The sequence below is a fragment of the Hyperolius riggenbachi genome, chromosome 2 (genome assembly GCF_040937935.1).
Source record: "Hyperolius riggenbachi isolate aHypRig1 chromosome 2, aHypRig1.pri, whole genome shotgun sequence".
Classification (NCBI taxonomy): Eukaryota; Metazoa; Chordata; class Amphibia; order Anura; family Hyperoliidae; genus Hyperolius; species Hyperolius riggenbachi.
Window position 1 is genome coordinate 102984308 of NC_090647.1, and position 25721 is coordinate 103010028.

General features: G+C 43.6%; 1 protein-coding gene across 2 annotated transcripts in view; it reads right to left on the bottom strand.

Moving 5' to 3' along the window:
* Positions 1–25721, bottom strand: part of CAB39L (calcium binding protein 39 like) — a 166894-nt gene that overhangs the window by 103589 nt on the left and 37584 nt on the right. Inside the window, exon 1 of one of the 2 annotated variants that reach the window (XM_068267133.1) lies at positions 22500–22805. The exons of the other annotated variant lie outside the window; for it this stretch is intronic. The gene's annotated coding sequence lies outside the window, so the exon portion shown is untranslated. Of the gene's footprint in view, positions 1–22499; positions 22806–25721 lie in introns of those variants that run through there. 2 annotated transcript variants of the gene reach the window in all.

A 25721-nucleotide genomic window follows, 5' to 3' on the forward strand; every position in this document is an offset into this window, starting at 1 on the left:
GGGCACAGGCATACGCAAGTCTGTACCTGGAGGAGATCGCACTGTATTCACAGCCGTCTGAAGGAATTGTGCAGACCCAGACAAAGCGTTGATCTGGGTCTGATGACTGTCCAGCACTCGGATGTAATTTTCCACCGAGGTGGTGAGTGCATCAAGACGGCTGTTAAGTGCGTTTATTTGGTTTTGGTCTGCCGTTCTGTAATGACACACAGAGAGAATCTGATTATTGGTGATCTGCAGTATCACCAAGAATACAGATATATACCTGATTATTGATGATCTGCAGAATCACCAATAATACAAGTATAACTAACCTCTGGACACCTATATAGTGTGAGTGTTTGGTGCAACAGTAATGACTTTGAGTGGGACCACCCGAGGAGCAGGTGGTCCTTGGCAGTATGGGAAATACCTCCCTCTGGGAAGTGCAAATACCTTTCAGCAGCCTGAGACATCCAAATGGGGTGGAGCCATAGGCTGAATAGCAGGAAGGCCCTGTGGCTGAGTGACACCTGGAAGGTGGGCGTCACAAGAGGTCTGGAGACTAATCTCTCAATGGAGAGGGCTAGCTCTCAAGGTCGGGCAGGCCAGGTCGGCAACACACGGGCAGATAAGGTACAGAGACAGAAGGCTGTTTCGGTAACCAAAGGCAGGCAGGGTTGGCAACAGGTAATCAGATATGCGTAGGTACCGAATCAGAAAGCAGAGGGATAGTCAGGAATGCAATAGGTCATAACAGATATCAAACAATGCCTAGTCTTGGGTGTGAGGTCCGTGTTCTCAACACCCCGGAATTAGTCTGGAGTATAACACAATGGTAACACAGTATCCCTGGTCTTGGGTGTGAGGTCCGTGGTCTCAATACCCTGGAACTAGTCTGAAGTAATAATACGATGGTACACAGTATCCCTAGTCTTGGGTGTGAGGTCCGTGGTCTCAACACCCTGGAACTAGTCTGAAGTATAACACAATAATAATACAGAAGTAATCTGGCTCAGTGTGAATTCCCAGGTCCTCCTGGTTCTAACACACTGTGGGATCTGACTATGGTCTGAGTGCTTTCACGTAAGTGTTCGCAACGACAGACAACTTGAGACTGACCAGCAATAACTATATATAGAGCGGCGCTCCCCGGCGCTACCCATCGCTGATCAACCAATAGCCACTAGCTCTGAGATCAGCTGACCAACCTGGTCAGCTGATCCCTCCTCGTTTGTCATAAAAGTTCTGCCTCTCAGCGCGCGCGCGCGTATTCCTCAATCTGTGTGCACTAACAGACCCAGCCACCTCAGACGCACGCTGCTGCGTGCAAACCGCCGAGCTGGACGCGGAACCAGCCACCTCGCTGCCAGTCCGCGCGGCGGCTTTTCCGCAATCTATTACACATACGGTACAGAATGGCATAATAACATTGCTTAATAATTTCACCGTAAAAAAAAGTGTTTATACAGTCACGCTAAATCATTATATAGTATCTGGTCTTCTATTTAGGTTTATCTTGTAGTGGTTGGATACTGTAGTGGTTAAAGGATACTTTAAATGACATGTGACATGATGAGATAGACATGTGTATGTACATTGCCTAGCACACAAATAACTATGGTGTGTTCCTTTTTTCTTTCTCTGCCTGAAAGAGTTAAATATCAGGTATGTAAGTGGCTGACTCAGTCCTGACTCAGACAGGAAGTGACTACAGTGTGACCCTCACTGATAAGAAATTCCAACTATAAAACACGTTCCTAGCAGAAAATGGTTTCCCAGAGCAAGAAAGAGATAAAAAAGGGGAATTTCTTATCAGTTCATTATTTTCACTTATTATTTTCACTGAAGTTCCTCTTTAACTGCAAACTATCAGCTTTAATTTGAGGGTATTTACATCCAAATCAAGTGAACGGTGTAGGAATTACAACAGTTTGCAAATGTGCCTCCCACTAGTTAAGGAACCAAAAATAATGGGACAGAATAATAATCATAAATCAAACTTTCACTTTTTAATACTTGGTTGCAAATTCTTTGCAATTACTGCCTGAAGTCTGGAACGCAAATTAAGCCCTCAAAATAAAGCTGACAATCTGCCAAAAATGTTAGAAATATGTTGATGTCCCAATATTTATGAACCTGACCTATTAAGGTGTATTAAGGTTGGTCAGTGCAGCATCGAAGATATACCTTCATACATTTGAAACTGAGGTACTTTAGGTTAGTCCTGAGCTTTGTGGAGAATAGTGATGAGCTTGAAGTACACATAGCAGTAATTGTGCAGCAAAATTTGTAATTATAATGGAAGATTGTATTGCAAAATTGTTTTCCGCACGTAAAATGCTTTGTGAAAATAACGCAATAAAATAGCTTTTTTTGAACAATATGAATTTATAAATTACTTAGTTGGTGTTTGTCCATTGTAAAATCTTTCCTCACCCTCATTTGCAATTTGAAATTTATCACAGGTGGCGACATCTTTAGTCCTGTCAGGTGCAGCTCTGCAGAATGTTGGTTTACTAAAAATTCCAAAGGCAGTGAATATATTGCCTGGTCTCATAGAATGCTCTGGGAGAATTCCACATAGCTAAAAGCATCCATGGGAGGATGGGGCTACATACCAATATATATATATATATATATATATATATATATATATATATAGATAGATAGATAGATAGATAGATAGATAGATAGATAGATAGATAGATAGATAGATAGATAGATAGTGTTTCTGCAACCAGGAAAATTACCATAAATGTGGGTATCCAGAATAATTTACTACGATCTACCATTTGTCACTACAGTGCCTCTTTAATTGCAATTATGGCTAAGCTACGCACGAAAATTAGAACTTTCTTGAAAAGTGTTTTTTCATGCCCATATATTTTCACAAATATTCTCAGTTTCGCAAAGATTAGTGACATGAAAATGGCAATATTCATTTATCACTACTCAATGAACAGTTTACTGCAAACGAAGTTTCTCAAGTAAACTGAAAATACCTTAATGGATTCTGTGAACTTAATTTTGCATAACCTGCAAAAATTACGCAAAAACAAAATTATTCATGAAAATGATCAACAAAAATTCATAAAAGCAAATTTACCTATTATGATCAACACTAGTGAAGAACTATGCTGAACACTATTTGTGTGTCTGTCTCTCACACACACACACACACACACACACACACACACACACACACACACACACACACACACACACACACTAAGATCATGAAGGTTTCACATAGGAGAACAACTGATAAATAAGAAGCTAATTTAAGATCAGGATAGAGTATGATGTGTCAAGTCTACTAGATATGACGTGATTTCTTGGAAATCTTTTGGGGAAATCTGGAATAATCTTCCTAGACTTCCATTCTATAGCACATTTTTGGATATGTTTTTCTATCTTAAAAACTGATTATTGGCAACTACTGGTCATACATAGCAACAGACAGACACCTCTATTTTCCTACAGCATCCAATGACCTTTGAAAAGGGTCACATTTTACAAAAAAATTAATTCAATGCTAATATTAATCACTTCCTTCAATATGGACATTTATTAACATTTTATTTTTGCGCCTTTAGTGCATGTTATGGGCAGCACTGTGGCGTAGTGGTTAGTGCTCTCGCCTTGCAGCACTGGGTCCCTGGTTTGTATTCCAGCCAGAGCACTATCTGCACTGGGTTTGTATGTTCTCCCTGTGTTTGTGTGGTTTTCCTCCGGGCACTCTGGTTTTCTCCCACACCCCAAAATTATACAGACAAGTTAACTAGCTTCCCCCTAAGTTGGCACTAGGACACATACACTACACAATACATACATAGACATACTGTATGACTATAGAAGGGATTAGATTGTGAACCCCTCTGAAGGACAGTTAAGTGACAATAAACTCTGTACAGCACTGCGGAAGATGTTGGCGCTATATAAAAATTTTAAATAATAATAATTATGTGTTCCTTTCAGCCCATGGCATGAAGTGGTTAATCTGATCGTATATTTAGAACCTGAAGTTGGACTTCTCAGCTGTCCTTCTTTTGAACCCATACTGCTGTTTCATAAAACAAGCACGCCTTATCTGTGTTTGATGCATACTCGTACATTCTATATAGAAGCATTTACTACATACAGGAGAATCCATTTATAGTAAACTCCGAAGCTACGTACACACATACGACAACGATCGTTCGTTGTGAACGACGAACAAACTTTTAATTGACGAAAGAACGACCTAAGTAAAGTTAGCTTTTAAAGGTGTGTAATGATCTGATAGTTAGAACGAACGTTACATCACGTAAAGCAACTATTGCGCTTGCGCATAAAAATGAAAAATTCCATGGAGAAATAGCGAAATGTGCATGTCAAGCCTAGTACGAACGACCGTTTTCCAACGATGTACTTCTTTTCAAACGATCGTCGTTGGAAAAAATCCACAAAGCTAGATCGTTCCTTTTTAACGATCTAGCTCGTCCATCGTTAGACTTAATGGTCGTTGGCTGCTTTTTTTTTTAAACGATCGCCATTTGAAATGATCTGGGAACGATAGTTTCAAACGACTATAGTCGCATGTGGGTACGCACCTCAAGGGACCAGGCAAAGTGGTTTACCATATTAGAATTGGTCATACTCAAGATACAGTACTATACAGTAGTATACTGTATGTGCTTAATTCAGTAAATAATTGGGAGTCATTTTTTTCCCTTTCAATGCTTCAGCAAGCTAACACAGACAGTGTCTGAGCTAGATCAAAATGCATAGTGCTCAATATGAAGGAATTTGCATGCAATTATCATGCACAGGAAACATAGGTATCACAAGTTAATTCATGTACAGTACTTATAGGAGCCAAATTCCACTGTGTCTAAATTTCTGTGCAGCCTGGATGATACGGTCGTTTTGCAGCCATGCACAAACTAGTCACAGATGACTAGCAATTCCCTCAGTAATCAAGCAGCAGCTTGCACAAGAAGCATAGGTCTCACCAGGAGATGCAACTTGCGGTCTTTAGCCCATGCACCAAGCTTATAGCAAGCAGGCTCTAACTGGCTGTTAGCCTGCCCACCTACCGTGGCCCATTGGTCTCTGACTGATACATGCGCCCGCCCACTTTCCACTATAGCCAGATACAGAAAAGCCCAAGGAACCCCAAAAGTTCAATTATATCCAGGTCTACTGTGCCAGGAGTTACTCCCACAAATTTAAAATGGTACTTGCCCAGGTCCTAGACATTTAGTTTACTACACAAGAAGTTTTACTATATCAGAAATTACTATAATGAATAGGGATGATCAATATGCTAATTTTTCTGAGTTTATGCAAATTTTTATGCAAATGTATGCAGCTTGAAAACTGACCAACTAATTTAAACATGGGTTTAGATTGATTGGTCCATTTTCAAACTGCATATATTTTCATAAATTTTGCATCAACTTGGAAATATTTGCATCTCATTGATCATCGCTAATAAGGATCATCAGAATAAGGATGGTCTATTTTTTTTATTACAGGAATTCCCTCTTTAAAATGATTGTGCAACTTATTTTCATAGTTGTGATGTTGCCCAAAGCATCTGATTAAATGTTTATGATTTTACTTTCTCCAGCATGATGGAATTTGGCTCCCATGAGCAGTAAAACTAAGGACAATTCTGCTTGTGTTTTAACATCTTCTACTGAAATGACATAACTTGATGAAGCAAGGCTTAAACAAAACTGCAACTGCAGTCACAGAAGTTTCAGTGCAATGTACAAGGTGTTTTATAGCCCTCACCAGACAAGTACCCTACTCAGAAATCCAGCTGCCTTTGGATAAACCATGACTTGGATATATGAGGGCCTGCACAGAAATACATTGCACTGACCTCTCGCTGAACAGAAGTTATGATAAAGCAAGAACCCCAAAACTCCATTGCTATTTGGAGTGTGAACATGCAAAGTAGATGGCTGACACTGGGTATCTTGACTAATCTTTGCATAAATATTTGATGACTGCCGTGTGGCTGTGGCTGTGTCTACAGTATAGAAATGACAAAGCAAAATATAAAGTTTGTGGATAACAGTACTTTGAATAATTCTTTGTTTCGTGTGGCTGGTTTATATCCACTTCACAAATCACTTCGTTGCCAAGAATCATGCTGCTGTAAAAGTGCAGATTGGTGGGTGTCTGACCTTTCAAAAATGAATTAGGGTTCAAGGCTTATTGTTAGAATGTTAAAGTCCAATTAAACATCTCCAAGAGGCTCCCTCTGGTCCCCAGTCCTCCTGTTCTTTGAGTCCAGGTCCATTATACCATTGCACAGGGCTGATATCAATGGAAGGCATCTGCATCCAGCGATATCCCTCTATCCAGCTCCTTCCAGGCACAACAGTGATCAGGGATGCAGCTAGGCCCAGGTTACCCAAAAGGTGCTTGGGCCTCTCATACAGAAGGGGCCTCCCATGCTGCCACACTGCCCTATCTGTGATTTGTACAGTATGGCCACCCCTGCCTCCCCGTCACTCACACACAGTCCTCAGATTAGTGATAACGTGAACAGAGAGGAGATCAGTGCAGTGACCACAGAGAACACTTCAGATGTGTACAGACTGGTTACTATGCATTGCTCTCCTCCTTTCGAGTTGCTGTTGATCTACAAGGTGTGTGAGTGTTGTGGATGGAGAGCCAGAAGGATGCTGCATACCCTCACTGACATCAGTGCTCTATATGTGGGGGGGCGGGGGGGGGGGCCTTTGGCTACCCATACTGGGGGTGGCTATCTATACTGGGGGGGGGGGGCTTTGGCTACCTATATGGGGGTGGATACATATACTGGTAGGACACCTGGGCTACCTTTACTGAGGTTGCCTACCTATAATGGGGGGAGGGGCACCTTTGGCTACATACTTATACTGGAGGACTACCTATTGGGGGGGGGGGGGCACCTTTGGCTTCCTATTATAATTGGTGAAGGAGCCTCTGACGAGGAGGCACAATTTATGTGCTGCTTGGGGCCATTTCTGACAGTGTTAACTGGGTAGCAGCCCTGTCACTCAAAACTAACTCCATATCTTATAATCAGAGCTGTGGAGTCGGTACAAAAATCATCCGACTCCTCAGTTTATGAAACCACCGACTCCAGGTACCCAAAATGGCTCCGACTTGCTCAGATTCTGACTCCAACTCCACAGCCCTGATAATGATGCCAAATATTGAAAAAGGTGGGACTGATGGCTATTTTGGAAAAGAGCAGTGTGGAATCTTCGCCACTTTCAGAGAGTCCCTGGTGGATATGGGGCCTGTCAAAGAAAGACAAAGGGCAGCAGAGACAGGAGGAAGCGCTCCTAGAGAGGCATCATCTTTTTTCCTACAGGAACATCCATGGAAGGCTGCCTACTTTATTATGCAGGCAATATATACTTCCAGGGACACTGGGAGTAGGTGTAGACAATTCTTTTTTCTATAATACTTTTTTTTTAATATATATTATATATATATATATATATATATATATATATATATATATATATATATATATATATATATATATATATATATATATATATATATATATGTTTTTTAACAGACTGGCTAAACCCTACAGGGTAAGAGCTTTCCACAGATATTAAGGTTATTACGGTATCTTAGATGTTCTCTTTTCAATCCACCTAAGAAAAACTGAAGCTACCTTGCTTTTCATCACTTCACAGTTCCTGACCTACCCATATTTCCAGTTTCATAAAAATACTCTCCTACCGCCTCCTACACTCCTCCAATTACCTACTGTCTCCCTCACTCATAACCTTTTCCCACACACAGATCCAACGTTTCTCTAGATGGCTGTTAGCACTCTGTGGTACTCCATCATTCTTGCTCCTAACTTCAAACACATCCAGAGAGGCTGTGAAACTCCAGCTTTTCAAAATCACCCACTTTTCTTCTCAGTAAAACCTCATAACCATTGTATCCTATATTCCCTGGCTTTTTTTGATTGTAAGCTAGGTTGATCATTGTCATTTTCTCCACCTGTTCCTTAAAGGGATACTGTAGGGGGGGGGGGGAGGGTCGGGGGAAAATGAGCTGAACTTACCCGGGGCTTCTAATGGTCCCCCGCAGACATCCTGTGTTGGCGCAGCCACTCCCCAATGCTCCGGCCCCGCCTCCGGTTCACTTCTGGAATTTCAGACTTTAAAGTCAGAAAACCACTGCGCCTGCGTTGCCGTGTCCTCGCTCCCGCTGATGTCACCAGGAGTGTACTGCGCAGACACCGACCATACTGTGCCTGCGCTGTGCGCTCTTGATGACATCAGCGGGATCGAGGACACGGCAACGCAGGCGCAGTGGTTTTCTGACTTTAACCACTTCACCACTGAGGGGTTTTACCCCCTGAGCACCAGAGCAATTTTCACCTTTCAGCGCTCCTTCCATTCATTCGTCTATAACTTTATTATTACTTATCGCAATGAAATGAACTATATCTTGTTTTTTTCGCCACCAATTAGGCTTTCTTTAGGTGGGACATTATGCCAAGAATTATTTTTTTCTAAATGTGTTTTAATGGGAAAATAGGAAAAATGTGGGGAAAAAAATAATTATTTTTCAGTTTTCGGCCATTATAGTTTTTAAATAATGCATGCTACTGTAATTAAAACCCATGAAACGTATTTGCCCTTTTGTCCCGGTTATAAAACCATTTAAATTATGTCCCTATCACAATGTTTGGCGCCAATATTTTATTTGGAAATAAAGGTGCATTTTTTTCAGTTTTGCGTCCATCCCTAATTACAAGCCCATAGTTTATAAAGTAACAGTGTTATACCCTCTTGACATAAATATTTAAAAAGTTCAGTCCCTAAGGTAACTATTTATGTATTTTTTTTAATTGTAAATTTTTTATTTTTTTTTTAATTACAAAAAAAAAAAAAATAATGGGGAGTGTGGGAGGTAATGAGTTAATTTTATGTGTAAAAGTCATTTATTTGTATGTGAAAAATGTGTAGGGTGTAGTTTACTATTTGGCCACAAGATGGCCACAGTAACTTTTTGTTTTAATGCGACCTCCAAGCTTCCTTCCGGAAGCTTGGAGGAAGTATAATGAGCATGGACACGTGAGTTTTTTCTCACAATGATCGCGCTGCCCATAGGAGAGCAGCTGATCATTGCGGGGCTTAGATCAACGAACGGGAATGGATTTTCCCGTTCATTGATCTCTGGGCGAGCGGGCGGCGGCGGTTTTACTAGCGGCGGGCGGCGTGTTTACGAGCGGGAGCGCGGGCAGCGTCGGGAACGCGGAAAGTACGTGTTTCTCCGTCCCTGGTTTTTAAAGGATGGAAAAAGGGGCGGAGAAATACGTACGCGCGGGGGTAAAGTGGTTAAGGTCAGAAATTCCAGAAGTGAACCGGAGGCGGGGCCGGAGCATCGGTGAGTGGCTGCGCCAACACAGGATGTCTGCGGGGGACCATTAAAAGCCCCGGGTAAGTTCAGCTCATTTTCCCCCGACCCCCCTACAGTATCCCTTTAATTTGCACCATCACGAAAAAATGTAAAATATAAAATACAGGTGTACATATCAGAAGTACATTTCTCCCAAAGTAAAATGCACTATAAATTACCTTTCTCCTTTATGCCTGTCACTCACAGTAGGCAGTAAAAATCTGATAAACCTGACATGTTTTGAACTAGTCCATCTCCTCGTGGGGGATTCTCAGTATTTCCTTTATTTTTTACAAAAAGCTGCACTACCTGGAAAGAATCTTAACAAAAGATGCTGGCCAGCCTCCATACTTGCTTATACTCTATTTTGGCAGTTAGACTGAGTAGCAAGTTAAAGATAAAGAGATCCCCGAGAATCCTCCAGGAGGAGTTGGACCAGTCCAAAAAAGATCTGTCACTTTTAATACCTACTGTAAATGACAGCAACATAGGAAAAAATACATTTACAGTGCAATTTCTATTGGAACAAACATACATTTAATACATGTACATACAAATATAGTTAAAATTGTACAATGTTTTGCGATAGTGGTCTTTTAACTATGTAAGTTTGTAGTTTGACAGATCTATTATTATTGCTCAGAGCTGTATACATTTTCCTAACCTGCAAATTCTACTAGTAAAAATGAAAAGTTGATCAGGAAGTGAAATCCCAATGTGGGTGGAGAAAGATGGAGGCAGCCACTACATCCAGGTCAAGCTCCAGCAATGATGTTGACCCGGAGTTCTTCATAGAGCTTGACACATCTCTAATGCTGGGAATACACGGCTCAATTCTGAGCTGATAAGATGGTTAGGTAGATCATTTCCGACATGTCCGATCACCGTTCCATCGTTCTGCCGCTTGATTTGTCATTGAAGTGAATTGAAAAAAAGATAATAAAAAAAACAAGCGGAAGATTAGAGAATCAAGCGGGCAAAATGATCGTGCGCAGAATCGAGCGCCAGAATCGATCTGTGTATTCCCAGAATAAGGTAAGGAAAGCAGTGAAGTGATGAGCTCAGAGCACTGGTTCCGCTACTTTTCTTATTTATATGTAGACAGTTTTTTTAAATAAGGGCCAATATAACAAGCCAGGAAAACAAAATCAGGTTTAGATTTCTATAAACATCTAAACCAGTAAAAAGGCATTTCAAGCATAGCAAACGTGATGATCTCATATTTTTTTATTATTCGTCATGCTTGATCTCACTGTAATAAATGATCCATAGCCCTGGAGAGCACATTGATCAAAAGAGTGAACAAATAAAATAAGGATTCAATCGCCAACTGTGGTGATATATTGGGGTGCTGATAATGTTAAGGATAATAACAGAACATATTTCTGTCTTTTTTCTGTCTACTGGGTAAAACCTCAGATGTGTATTGTGCTTGGTAGTAATTGGTCACCTGGCCAGAGTAATCTGAAGGATAATGTAAGTCTGCATGTAAATGTACATTACCTCTGCCCTCATTGTCCAGCCAGGGAAACTGTGTGTACTGCTAATTAGCGGCCAATTGAGGAAGAATAGGCTGGTCGGCATGGCTTTTGAACTGGAATCAGCCATTGTCCCATCATACAAAGCAAGCCTGCCAGAATGTTGGGGATGGGAAGCGGACACCTGAAGGGGTTGGAAATTTCTACAGACTTTAAAAACGGAAGTGGAATTGCTTTGAAATCTGTAAGTGTAAACAGGATTACAGGCAAACTGCTACCTGTAACCAAAATTCGATCTTTTCATGGATGTGCTAAAATACACTTTAACCAAGGAAATAATGTGGAGGAAGCTTTTTGATGTCTGCAGAGTTCAATGGGTGACATTGTGTCCTGCCAAACTTCAAGAAGCTAAAACAGGAACCCCCTTTGAAGTGCATATCACAAGAAGGATTATGACAAGCGTTCGGTGATGTCACAAACGGGGAAACTGCATTAGTTCCTGGGGGCTGGACATTAAATGCCCCAGGGGACACTTCGGACTATTTAAGGTGGCCCAAGACAGCCACCGGTATCTTCTCTCGGAGGTAGCGAATAGCTAGGGAGGATCGCGACTCCTGGTCGAAACGGCGTCCTCCCGTCAAACAACGTTCTAACCTAAGCTGGTAACGTTCTTTTTTCCCCAGTTTATTTTTACGCAAATATCCGTGTGTGTTATCTTTGTAACCTCTTATTTTTGTAACTTTTATCTTGTAACATTTTTACTTTGTTTTTTGTAATCTTTTTGTATATATTAAGTTCTGCATTGTTCTATGTTTTTCTAGAATATTAAATTATTATTTAATAAGTTTGACTTCTGCCGTACTAAACACTCATAGCCTAGAAGAGACTGAAGTGTAACCGTGTATAAGTTCATGCCTAATTGTACGCTTGAGCAACACTACCGTATGAAATTGTAATTGCATTGTGTGTGGGGGCGTTTGTCATACGTTGGCCTAAGCGCGTGGCTGACCCAACGTACGAACAACGCCAGTGCGAGTAGCGACAGCAGAGTGGCTAACAGTATCGTTCGGAACGACTGTTAGTGGGTCTTTGCTTCACGACAGTGTAAGATTGCAACTGTGTGTGCGTGCGTGGCGTTCCCGTATTTGGCCTAAGCGCAAAGCTGACCCGAATACGAAAACGCAGATTGCGTATTGAGCACTCGATAGCTGAGTGAACGTGTCTAGCAACGCTAGTGGTGGCAGTGGGAAGTGTTTGAGGGGTTCCAGCCTTGGTTGTAGCTTAAATAAGGCTGTTCCCCGCTTAATCTGGTCAAACCCGCAGTCGGGAACCGTATACGCAGGCGTGCCGCGGGCCGGTTCCTGACATAATTGGCTGGCAGTGGTGGGATCGTTTAGTACATTAGTACGCAGTTTAGCTCGCTATTCTGAGTACTAAAGGCTGGAAGCTTGCTAGAAGCAACTAGCCTACAGAAGTCTACTCAGTGCAGAATCTATATACGTTTTTTTTTTGTTCAAAGATACACACTTGGTATTTGCTTTCCCTTCCCCCCTTTTTTCTTTTTCTTTTGCAACACGATGGCTCAGAAAGCATCCAGCTATGCAAGGCAAAGCAAAGAGATACTACTCAACCTGTGTGAGCACAAAGGCATCGAGACGGTGAGCGGCCAGACTAAGGAGCAGTTAGTTCGTGCGCTCGAGGAGTATGATGAGGCAGAGCAAGCCCGTGCTTCAACGTCAGCGGATGCAGCTCACGACACGCCAGAGGAGGAATCGCTCCCGCTGCAGAATGCGAGTGGAGATGATGTCCTGGATGATCCACCGAACACTGAGATGACATCTCTGGAAGCTGATCTACAGCTACTGAACTCGGCTGATCCTGAACTGCGCCTAAAGCTGATCCTACTGCACCGACAGGCAGAGAAGGAACAAGCGGCACAGCGACTACAGGCCGAGAGGGAACAAGCTGCACAGCGACACCAGGCCGAGAGGGAAAGTGCTGAACGGCAACACCAGCTGGAGCTGGCTAAACTTCAGCAGCAGAACCGGTCTGCTGGACCCGCAGAACGCGAAGGTGAGCGAGTCCACAGAATCCCCATGGATAAGTTCCCCGCTATGGACAAGGACTCTGACATAGACACTTTCCTACAGGGGTTTGAAAGGACTTGTCGGCAGTATGGGGTGCCCCGTGAGCAGTGGGCAAGATACCTCACACCAGGGCTGAGAGGCAAGGCCCTGGAGGCGTTTGTGAGTCTCCCCCAGGAGGAAGAAACAGACTTTGAGGCAATTAAGAAAGCCATCATTGCACGATACCACCTCACGCCAGAGGTGTATCGAAAGCGTTTCAGGACAGTGCAGCGAGGTCTTAATGACAGTTACCTGGATCATGCTTGCAACCTGCGCACTGCTTTCCAGCAGTGGTTAAAAGGACTGTCGGTTGAAACCTTTGATGCCCTGCAGGAGCTGATGATAAAAGACCAGTTCCTACACACCTGTCCTGTTGAGGTCCGGCTGTTTGTGCTGGATCGAGAACCAAAGACAGTGGATGAGGCTGCGGAAATGGCCGATGCCTACACCGCCCATAGAGCACCTGAGTCCCGGAGGACTACTACGCCCAGCTGGAGAGGAGAACAGATGGCTAAACCTGTTTCACCCAGCACCCAGAGGAGGCAAGCACCGCTGTCTCCTGGATTCAGGCAACCAATCACTGACACTCGGAAATGCTTTGTATGTGACAGGGTGGGTCATATCAGCATGACTTGCCCAGAGAGGAAGAGGGAGGCCCCAAAATCCAGTGAGGCCTCAAACCCCAGTGAAGTCCCAACGGCTTTGTGTGCTACCAGGAATGCCACTGGCTATGCAGAGAATCTGCAGCTTGTCTCGGTTGGGGGTACAGTTGCCACTGGGCTGAGAGACACTGGAGCAGAAGTGACTCTCATACATCCCCAGCTTGTGAACCCAGAGCAGTACATACCTGGGAAAATGATTGCTGTCAGAGGAATTGGGGGTGTCACCCCAGCCATACCCACCGCCTTGGTCCACCTGGATTGGGGGGCCGGCAGTGGACTGAAAGAAGTTGGGGTAACTGACAAAATCCCCACCAACGTTTTGCTGGGTACTGACCTGGGACGGTTAGTGGCCCGGTATGAGCCTACCCCAAACCCTGTGGGGCCTGCACCCCCAGCAGAAGTTCAGGACTCTTGCAAGGTACTGTCTGATAATGCTGTGCAAATGGGGAGTGCTGGTGAGGCCCCAGGGGCTATGGACTGTGTGCTAGGAGCCAGCCCTAGTGAGTCTCCAGTGCCTAGGCCTGGAGTGGAACCTGTTGATACCAAGAATGCAGAAACTGATGAGGTCATTTATGACGCACGGACTATCGAGGCGATCGAGGCAGGAACTGTTATTGCTACTTGTGAAGTGCTGAGTAGCAATGTGTGTAAAGATACAGATAATGTTGATGTTTTATGTGATGTCCCAAATGACAATATATGTAGGGCTGATAATGCTGTGTGTCATGTGGACACTCCGTCAGCTGCAGGAGGAACCAGCGGCGCTCGCTGGGCTGCAGCAGGTGGACTGTCCACTGAAGGGGCAGATGGCACCAGGCCAGATCCTTCCCCTTCAGATGGTTTCAAGACCAAAGGTGATGTGGTTTATGATATGTGTAAGGTGGGCGCTCCCTCGGCTGCCGTGGTAACCCGCAGCGCTAGCGAGTCTACAGCAGAGGTACTGTCCACCGAAGTGGCAAATGTTGCTGGGTCAGCCACATCCACTTCGGAACCTGGCTCTGAGGGCCCAGGAGCCTCTCCGTCTGCAGCCTTCCTGGAATGTGTGACAGGCAGCACTGAGCTCTCTGGGGCTGTTCGATTTGACAGCACCCTGGAAGAGCTCAGGGGGCTAGCCAGCAGGTCACCAGCTGGAAGGGGCGGGCTGAGAGGGTTCTGGGAAGTTATTCCCTCGGAGCTGTCCGAAGTGGAGGAGGCAGCCCGGCAGAGAATCGTTCCCCAAAGGGACCGAGAGATAGCTCCTGCCACTATAGAGAAAGTGCGTGTAGCGACAGTTGGAACCCTCCCCCAGCTGCAGCACTGTCTCTATGGTCGCGAATTCACGGTCGTCACTAACCCACATTCCCCTGGTTGGCTACGTCAGGTTGCCAAGGGCAACGACACATTGCAGCAACCTGACCTAGCTTTCCAGTCGTGTAGCTTGGAGCTAACTGACAGGTGGGGAACCCTCCTGAGGATGCTAAAGGGTTACCCCACCCGGCCAGGCCGTCAATGTAGGCTTTGGCAGGATGATTCGTTCGAATCACCTGCCAGCGCTATCCGGAAGGGGAGCAATCATGGGAATGCTGATGGGTTGTCCCGTCAAGCAGAACCAACAACAATGTAGGCGCAGGCAGGATAATCTGGGAAGATCATCTGCCTTGCCCCATTCTAAAGAGGGGAGGTGTGGTGATATATTGGGGTGCTGATAATGTTAAGGATAATAACAGAACATATTTCTGTCTTTTTTCTGTCTACTGGGTAAAACCTCAGATGTGTATTGTGCTTGGTAGTAATTGGTCACCTGGCCAGAGTAATCTGAAGGATAATGTAAGTCTGCATGTAAATGTACATTACCTCTGCCCTCATTGTCCAGCCAGGGAAACTGTGTGTACTGCTAATTAGCGGCCAATTGAGGAAGAATAGGCTGGTCGGCATGGCTTTTGAACTGGAATCAGCCATTGTCCCATCATACAAAGCAAGCCTGCCAGAATGTTGGGGATGGGAAGCGGACACCTGAAGGGGTTGGAAATTTCTACAGACTTTAAAAACGGAAGTGGAATTGCTTTGAAATCTGTAAGTGTAAACAGGATTACAGGCAAACTGCTACCTGTAACCAAAATTCGATCTTTTCATGGATGTGCTAAAATACACTTTAACCAAGGAAATAATGTGGAGGAAGCTTTTTGATGTCTGCAGAGTTCAATGGGTGACATTGTGTCCTGCCAAACTTCAAGAAGCTAAAACAGGAACCCCCTTTGAAGTGCATATCACAAGAAGGATTATGACAAGCGTTCGGTGATGTCACAAACGGGGAAACTGCATTAGTTCCTGGGGGCTGGACATTAAATGCCCCAGGGGACACTTCGGACTATTTAAGGTGGCCCAAGACAGCCACCGGTATCTTCTCTCGGAGGTAGCGAATAGCTAGGGAGGATCGCGACTCCTGGTCGAAACGGCGTCCTCCCGTCAAACAACGTTCTAACCTAAGCTGGTAACGTTCTTTTTTCCCCCGTTTATTTTTACGCAAATATCCGTGTGTGTTATCTTTGTAACCTCTTATTTTTGTAACTTTTATCTTGTAACATTTTTACTTTGTTTTTTGTAATCTTTTTGTATATATTAAGTTCTGCATTGTTCTATGTTTTTCTAGAATATTAAATTATTATTTAATAAGTTTGACTTCTGCCGTACTAAACTAACACTCATAGCCTAGAAGAGACTGAAGTGTAACCGTGTATAAGTTCATGCCTAATTGTACGCTTGAGCAACACTACCGTATGAAATTGTAATTGCATTGTGTGTGGGGGCGTTTGTCATACGTTGGCCTAAGCGCGCAGCTGACCCAACGTACGAACAACGCCAGTGCGAGTAGCGACAGCAGAGTGGCTAACAGTATCGTTCGGAACGACTGTTAGTGAGTCTTTGCTTCACGACAGTGTAAGATTGCAACTGTGTGTGCGTGTGGGTGCGTGGCGTTCCCGTATTTGGCCTAAGCGCAAAGCTGACCCGAATACGAAAACGCAGATTGCGTATTGAGCACTCGATAGCTGAGTGAACGTGTCTAGCAACGCTAGTGGTGGCAGTGGGAAGTGTTTGAGGGGTTCCAGCCTTGGTTGTAGCTTAAATAAGGCTGTTCCCCGCTTAATCTGGTCAAACCCGCAGTCGGGAACCGTATACGCAGGCGTGCCGCGGGCCAGTTCCTGACACCAACTACAGCAATTAATATCTATATGAATTTAAAGGGAACCTTAACTGAACGGGGGTAAAGAGTTTCACTTACCTGGGGCTATTACCAGCTCCCTGCAGCAGTCCTGTGCCGTCGGAGCCGCTCTGGAATCCTCCGGTCCCCCGCTGTCACTTAGTTTCGTTTTTGACGACTCACCAGTCGGCCGGCCGCCATGCGTATTATTGGGCGCATTCCCAATTAGCAATTAGCGCTGTTGCGGACCGCAACGCATACAAAAATATGCGTTGCCGCATATCTACACGTGCAGATTGCAGCAACGTGTATTTTTGTACGCGCTGCAGTCCGCAACAGCGCTAATTGCAGTAGGGAATGCGCCCAATAATACGCATGGCGGCCGGCCGACTGGTGAGTTGTCAAAAACGAAACTAAGTGACAGCGGGGGACCGGAGGATTCCAGGGCGGCTCCGAGGGCACAGGACTGCTGCAGGGGGCTGGTAATAATAGCCCCAGGTAAGTGAAACTCTTTACCCCCCCCCCCCCGTTCAGTTAGGGCCTGTTCAGACTGCAAAACGCGGACGGCCACGCATGCAGAACGCAACGCGTACAAACGCACGCCATCCGCGTTCATATGCGTTGCGTGGCTGATCCCATCACTGAAAAGTGAATGGCAAAAAAGAAAAAGGTGAATGGGACAGCCGCGCGTTTTTGTAAAATCTGCGTGCAGCATGCGTTCCCGGAACGCATGCAGTGTGAACATCAGACAGTGCACTCTATGCACTGTCTGATGTCCTGCGTGTCGGGCCACCCGCAGGCGTTTCCAAAACGTGGCTGGAAACGCGTGTAGTGTGAACGGGCCCTTAAGGTTCCCTTTAATGCTCATAGGTCTGAAACATGGCCATACAGTTTCAAATATAGCTAATATCTTTCCAGTCATAAATGTCCTTTATTCAACTCTAGAAAACAGATCAAATCCTATCTATAAGTGTGAAAAAAATGCAAATTTTAGCAATAATTTTATTGACTCATAAAATAAATTTTAAAAAACTGATCTGTGTATGACCGCTGAAACCAACAAAGAGCCACCATATTGGATGATAATTATCGTCAAAGAAGAAATAGTCAATGAGATGCTTTTATTTTCAAGCTACTGCTAATTTATTGTCAGTTTTATACAACTTCATGCAGCCTGGCAACAGACCAATCGGAATTCATCGGCTGCTGCATTTGATTGGTTGACATCCAATCTGCCAACATTTGCATGAAGATGGCCACTAATGATCCAATCTTTTTCATCCAATCTTACCATTTCTATGTAATATAAGGTAACTGCCTGAAGTATCCATTCAGTATTTTCACTGAATTTACCCTTATACTACATAGAATTGGTAAGATTGGATGAAAAAGATTGGATCATTAGTGGCCAGCTTAAAAAAGATATATAAACTTTTCATCATCTCTGAATCGTGAGCATCTCATTTGCCATATTTGGTCACTAGATATTTATCATACAGGACCCTTCAAGTTCCAATGCAACTCAAACATCTCACACAGAAAGCATTGCTGCTTATACCACCCACCTCCATCGCTAATCTAATGACGACCATGTCAATAACTCAAGCAATTATAATAATCTATCAAAAAGTAATATACAATGATCTACCACTTGGACTTCCACCAATATATACCATAAGCAGCATCAACACTGTTTCTGTAGGATGTCTTCTTTAGAACCATGTAAAATGCAACTGGAGTCCTTGTACTGCACTAGTGGTAACATTCCACAAAACAACATTAATGTTACTTTATGAAGTCTCTGTCAGGTATCGTGTTTATGTGTTAGAATAAGTACTGAATTGACTTCTACTTTTAAATGCTGACCAGTATAGCAGAGCTAACAGAGATGGAGGCCCAGAACACACTGGACCAGTCACATGACTAGAGCGTCTGCTACCGAGGAAAAGGTCTTTTGGAGAATGAAAAACAGCTCCTGAATTTCTTATAGTTGTGTTTGTATGGAAAAGGGGTAGAAACATCCTATTCTTTCCTGCAGTTTTTTCAGTAAATTAACCGGTTTGTAATTTAAAGGCCCATGCACCAAGAGTTAGTTGGTATATCTCAAAAAAACATGTCTGGCCAGCAGTGGACAAAGCAGTATGATAAGATACCACATTTAAGAAAATATGAACTTTAATTTTTCTCTTTTTGCTCATCTTATTCTTACAGTTACATACACAAACCAGATTTTTGCTACCTGGTGTAATAGTTCATGATAATTGTGGAAGAAAATCTAACAAGCACAGCTGTCCCCTGATGTTGGTCGCTTCCAATTCCCTTTTGGATAACTACTCTATTCTTGCTATGAGCTGTAGCAAGATATTTCCTGTCCATCCCCCACCACCCTTCCCTATATAGGGACACACAAAGACTCAGGGCTCGTTCCCACTATCGCGAATCCGCATGCGTCCAACGCATGCGGATTCGCACATGTAATGTGAGTGGATGGGGCTGTTTCCACTCCTGCGGTGGCGTTGTGCGTTTTTTGTTGCAAAGAAAAAACGCACGAAAGAGGCAACGATTTCGCCTGCATCGGGAATCCGTGCGAATCGCCGCTAATGTATTTAATAGTAAAAACGCATGCGTTTGTTACATGCGTTTTTACCCGCGATTTCGCGTGCGATTTCGCACCTTTTTCAATTTTATTTTGCCCTGGCAGTGTCATGGTTAATTTCGCATGGCACCCTGCCATGCGAAATCGCACGCGAAATCGCGGGTAAAAACGCATGCAGAAACGCATCCGCATGCGTTTTTACAAGCGTCGGAATGCCGGCGAATCGCGTCGCAACAGTGGAAACAAGCCCTCAGAGATCAGTTGATCACAGAAAAGTACTGTTAAATGGCGAATCAGCTGATAGCCGAGCGCCGAAACTGGGCGCCGTCATAGCAGCAATGCTATGATGCGCACCCTGCGTAGCGGTAATTCGGGGCTCTGGCGGCTGCCAGACCCCAAATTACATCTCCCTCCGAGTTGCGACAACTTGGAGGGGGAATAGTATTTAACGCCGCCTCCGAGTTTAGCGGCAGCAGGGAGAGCCATCAGTAGGCTCTCCCTACGCAGAACTGAGCGGCGCCTATATGACATGCACCCGTTAAATGATCGTCACTTCTGCAAAGTTCTTCTAATCATTCATTAGTTCTGTGACGGCCTTATTTTTAAAGTGGGGTTAACCTGATCGCAACTTTATAGATTACCAAATGGTATTCACAACTTTCTTTTTGGCAAATGCCATAGATGGCAAAAGAAAACATTTTTTAAAGAGAACCAGAGACGAAGCATCCTCATGTATTTTACCATATATATCAATGGGAACATGACAGTAAACACCTACCCTGCTCTTTGTTTCATTCTACTCTGCTAAATCTGCCCGTTATCAGCCCTGATAAGAATCCCCGACTGAGCATTCAGTCTAGCTTTTCCTGGAATGATTATAGCTGAGTAAGTCTTCTGTGATGTCTTTTCAAGCCCAAGTCTGCCCTCTTGTGGCTCTGGTTTGCTGCTATTTATCCTCGAAGCAGCAAAGCAAAGCCACAAGTGGGCAGGCTTGGGCTTGAAAAGACATCACAGAAGACTAACTCAGCTATAATCATTCCAGTTGAATGCTAGACTGAATGCTTAGTCGGGGATTCTTATCAGGGCTGATAACTGGCAGATTTAGCAGAGAAGAATGAACCAAAGAGCAGAGTAGGTGTTTTCTCTAATGTTCTTATTGATATATATGGTAAAATACATGAGGGTGCTTTGTCTCTGGTTCCCTTTAAGCACCCTGTTTGCCACTTGTGCCACAGATCACTACTCTGTGCACCACCCCATTGCAAGTCAAGAGGCCAATTACCACTACTTTTTCTTCAGAGAACTACTGGTTGAAGCAGGCAATCTGTATCTCTATTCTAGGGAGCAGGGCTGTGGATCCGACAACAAAGCACTGATCACCAATGTAGATAATCTGCTCTTTTATAGCTCTTCCTCACATTACAAAATAACATATGTATTGCTGCCTCTGCCTCACTTGCAAAGTTTTCCTCACTTACCAGACTAAACAAAACTAAATAAATAAATGTTCTAACTGGAGTAAAGCTAGAAGGCATCTCCAGAGATCTGTATTATTTAGTAGTTATATAGCGTCGACAACTTCTGCAGTGCTTTTACAGAGTATGTATAATATTGTCACTAACTGTCCCTCAGAGAGGCGCACAATCTAATCCCTACCATAGACCATAGTCAAGTGTCCCTACTATAAAAATAGGTTCATCGTAGTCTAGGGCCATTTGGGGTGAAGCCAATTAACTTATCTGTATGGTTTTTTTTTTTGTATGTGGGAGGTACCCGAACTGCCCAGAAGAATGAAACGGGAAATTTGGGCACAGCCATGGGCACCCATGATAATAGCCGCAATCAGCGGCTATAACAGGAAATAATAACTGCCCTCTTCACCGTCTTCAAAAACGGATCTGCGGGTGATCCACGGGATCCGCTTTGAAAAATTGAACGCAGGGTCCGGATTTGTTGGGACTTCATGGACCCCGGATACACGGAAGGGTAGGGAAAGGCAGTAGGAAAATGGATCTCCCTCTTCACAGGCTACTTTGTATACAAAAAACGGACCGACCCCCCTCCCCGCCGCTGTGCCCGCTGGCTTCTGGCTGCTACCCCCTCCAGCATGGCAGCTCGGCCATGGAACTGGGAACGTGCTGCAAAAATGCATTTTTGCAGCACGGATTCGTTTTTTTGCCATGCACGTTCTGGTTTTTCAAAAACCGGAGCCCGGACCGCGTATTGCGTTCTGCAACCACATGTAGTATGGACCGAGCCTATGGCTGTGTTCCCACTTGAGCTGAGAATTGACATTTTTTGTCCATTGCAAAACTGACAGTTAAACTATTTTATATGTAGGAGCCATTCACACTTCAGTCTGCAACGGATCCACTGGATCGGTAAGCGGACCGCTCTTCTGTGCCCTCTGCGACAATCTCAGGCAGGCGGATGCATTTACCATTCCTTTTTGGTGGTAACGCATCTGCCGGACCACAGCGGACCATCAGAGCGGACACTACACTGTCCGCAAGTGATCCGATGGTGGACGGGAACCGAACCTAAAGGAACACATGAAACATGCATGCAGAGCCATATACAATGACTGATAATAATACAAGTAGATCATATGAAGCAGATTTCTGCTCAAACTGACAACAGAACAATACATAGAACAACGAGCCCAGGGGACTTCACGGCTTCTGCACAGCTCCAGTAACTACGGAACTGCATTAACAGTTGGACGTTGCATTCTTTAACTAGCCCGTAAGTATTTGTTAACACCCACAGCAATACATAGCTAACCACAGACCTTCCTGACGTTTATGATGCAGATCAGTAACCATGTAACCTAATAAGTAGGATGAGTCACTCCCACTTGACTGTACAGAAAACAGTATTCTTCCCTGAAGGGAGACTTTACTAAGCAAGATGCACACTGAGATACGCACTGTTAAAAACACACAGGAAATCATGCAGTGGTTTACAATGCATTTTTACATCTGTGTAAATCTTCTGAGTCGGTCATACAAAGCAGTCCTTAGATAAATGATACAGGCTATATTTAGGAGTACTTACTTAGAACTCCTGTGGCCAGTGTTGTTCCAGAAACAGCTCTGATCATAAAAGCAGGGCAGAAGGATTACATGTCCTCAGTTGCTGCGTGATCCTATTCTTTTAACACTATTTCTTGTTTGCCCAGTAATGCAGCACAAAGGCAGCTTCCTCTTCAGTCTGCTGACTGGCCGGTATACCCTGGACTATTTGCACATAATCGATGGCTTGCAGTAGAAGGCAGCAGTAAATTTCCACTCAAGCTCTTTTTTTTCTTCCCTGTGCTCAGATTCTCTCTTGTTCCTTCTGATATGGGCAGTACTGTTTCTGGTTGAACCAGCTCTCTCTGCTGAACTTAGCTACTCATCACAGGAATGTGTGTAAGACAAAAGACAAAATAAAACATCTGCCAAGAGAATCTTCTGAGGTTAAAGTCCCCACTAGCAGAGCACACTCCAGAAGTGTTCCACCTTCCTGCCTGGATTAACCTCTCCTAGGCTGATCGGGGAGGAAACGCTTTGTATTCAGTCACTTAATACGCTCAGGGCAGAGCAGTTCTTAGCTACAGTTTATACACAGAACCTATTTTCTAGTTCTCCTCTATACTACAGCTACAAAGTGGTAGAGAAGCAAATTCATCAACTGTGGACCTGCTTACACACCAGTAACGCCTTATATTTTTAAAAAGATGCTTACAATAGGATTAGGGGCTCAATTCACTGAGAACTATTTGGTAACACATTTCATGTGAGGTAAATTACTTCGAAAAAAAAAATTGCGTATTCACTAAGATTTTTACATAGGGAGTAATAGTCCAGTAAATTACCGGAAAACTTCCAGACCATACACAAAGTTTTTGTTGTTTTTTTTACCTCATGCGTTAATTTGGTTCTTTAAAGAAAATCTGTAACGAACAAATGTCCCTCGAGGGGTACTCACCTCGGGGTGGGGGAAGCCTTCGGATCCTATTGATGCTTCCCCCGTCCTCCTCGGTCCCACAGTGGCGGCGAAAATCCTTCCGGAGCGGCGGCGATGTAAATAATTACCTCCGTGGCTCCAGTGCAGGCGCAGTATCCGCTCTTCCCACGGAGATAGGCGGATATAGCTGATCTCCGTCGGGCCGCTCTACTGCGCAGGCGCAGTAGAGCGGACCCGACGGAGATCGGCTATTTCCGCCTATCTCCGTCAGAAGAGCCGAAACAGCGCCCCCGCTGGAGCCTGGAAAGGTAAGTATTGAACAGGCTGTCGGAGTTGTCGCACTGGCTTTGAAGGGCTGCAGCAAGACCTCTGAGGGACAGAGGAGGACGGGGGAAGCCTCATTAGGATCCTGAGGCTTCCCCCTCCCGAGGGGAGTACCCCCAGGGGACGTTTTTCTCGGTACAGTGTCTCTTTAAAGGACCTCTGTCGCAAAAAATCTTAAAATTTAAAATATATGTAAACATATACAAATAAGAAGTAGATTTCTTCCAGAGTAAAATGAGAATTCCTTTTCTCCTATGTTGCTGTCACTTACAGTAGGTAGTAGAATTCTGACAGAACTGACAGGATTTGGACTAGCCCATCTCCTCATGGGGGGGGGTTCACAGGGATTTCTTGATTTTCAAAATGCACTTAGTGAATGGCAGTTGCTCCATCCAATTGACAAAAAAAAGTGTACGGTGAGCAGGGAGGCTGTATAAATCTTTTTCAGGGAATGTCTTTATAAAGAATAAAGTCCATGCCGAGAATCCCCTATGGAGAGATGGACTAGCCCAAAACCTGTCGGTAATGTCAGATTTCTACTACTACTGTAAGTGACAGCAACATGGGAGAAAACTAATTTATGGCTCATTTTACTCAGGAAGAAATGTACTTATTTGTATGTGTATGAGTATTCGTGACAGTTCCTCTTTAAAGAATCATGCGGTATTTGATAGATTATTGCAATGCAAGGAAAATGGAAGCCTGATCTGATACAGAAAGCATTCCTTATCACACTGACAAGTAAAGAGCAAGTCCAAGTTGCATTAAATTAACATAACATTTGTATCAGGTCAAAACCATTAGTATCTTATTAACTATTTTTAATAACTACACGACATTGAAGATTTGTGTTTTACAACGCATAGAAAGTTAGCGAAAAAAAGGATTTCATTCATTTGTACTTCCGTGAACAGATTAATAAACATCCCTCTTCCTTCTCTTTCTTAATGAGGTATTGCCAGCCACAAAATTAAATTCCATTTACCCCACTGCACTATGTTCATTATGCAGCTTTAACCTGCATTGCAAAAAAAAAAAAAAAAAAAAAATGAAAAAGGAAAAAAGAAGCATGCAAGCTCTCCAATCTATTCAGAAATGTTGCTGCTGTAATAAATCTTATCTCAGTCAGCCTGGCTGTATTTTTTCCATTAGCAACAGGAAGGAAGCTTGTCATCTCCCCTCCCACATTCCTGCTCCTCACTGATTGGCTGAGGGCAGTTCAGTGAGCTGCTGAAAGCTGACCTATGCTGTGCCCGCATGCTTACAAAGAAAGCTTGCCATGACAGTGCAGTTTCTAGGAGAAAAAAAAAGTAAGGGAGGAAATTACATCAGGATTGGCTTCAGTCAGAGGGAATCACGATGGAAAATGCTAGGAACAGAATTCTCTTTATTTACTATTTAACACTCACTGAAATCAAAACATGGACAGTACAATACATCTGTTATGTAAATATAATAAGTATATATATATATATATATATATATATATATATATATATAACACGTGTTTGTTTGTTATTTCCCTGGGATATACTGGGATGACTGTCCCTGCTGCTTTAGCATCCTTCTGTAACCTTCTGAATGGATGTTTGTTATCTTAGCAACAGCTCCAGGCTGGAGATAAAATACAGAACATTTTACTTGTTTTACCGCATGTGTTATCCTTTGTAAATTCACATTTATGAGATATTTACCTCACAAGTTTGGTAATTTCCCTCACAAGCCAATAATTTCAGTTTTCCAACCTTTTTAAATACACATTTGACAAAATGATTGGTAGCATCAGGTGTTTTCTGCTTTACCTTATGTGGTAATGCTTTGTAAATTAATAATGGGTAGGATGGAAATACAAATACAAAAATATAATAAAAAAAAAAAGAGAGGTAATCGCTTCCTCTCCAGAAGATATAGACACTAATTCAACTGGGGAAAAGTTTTTCCATTTGGATGTACCAATGTAAAAATATATGAAGAGAAAAGCATTACCTTTTCATAGTTGTGCTT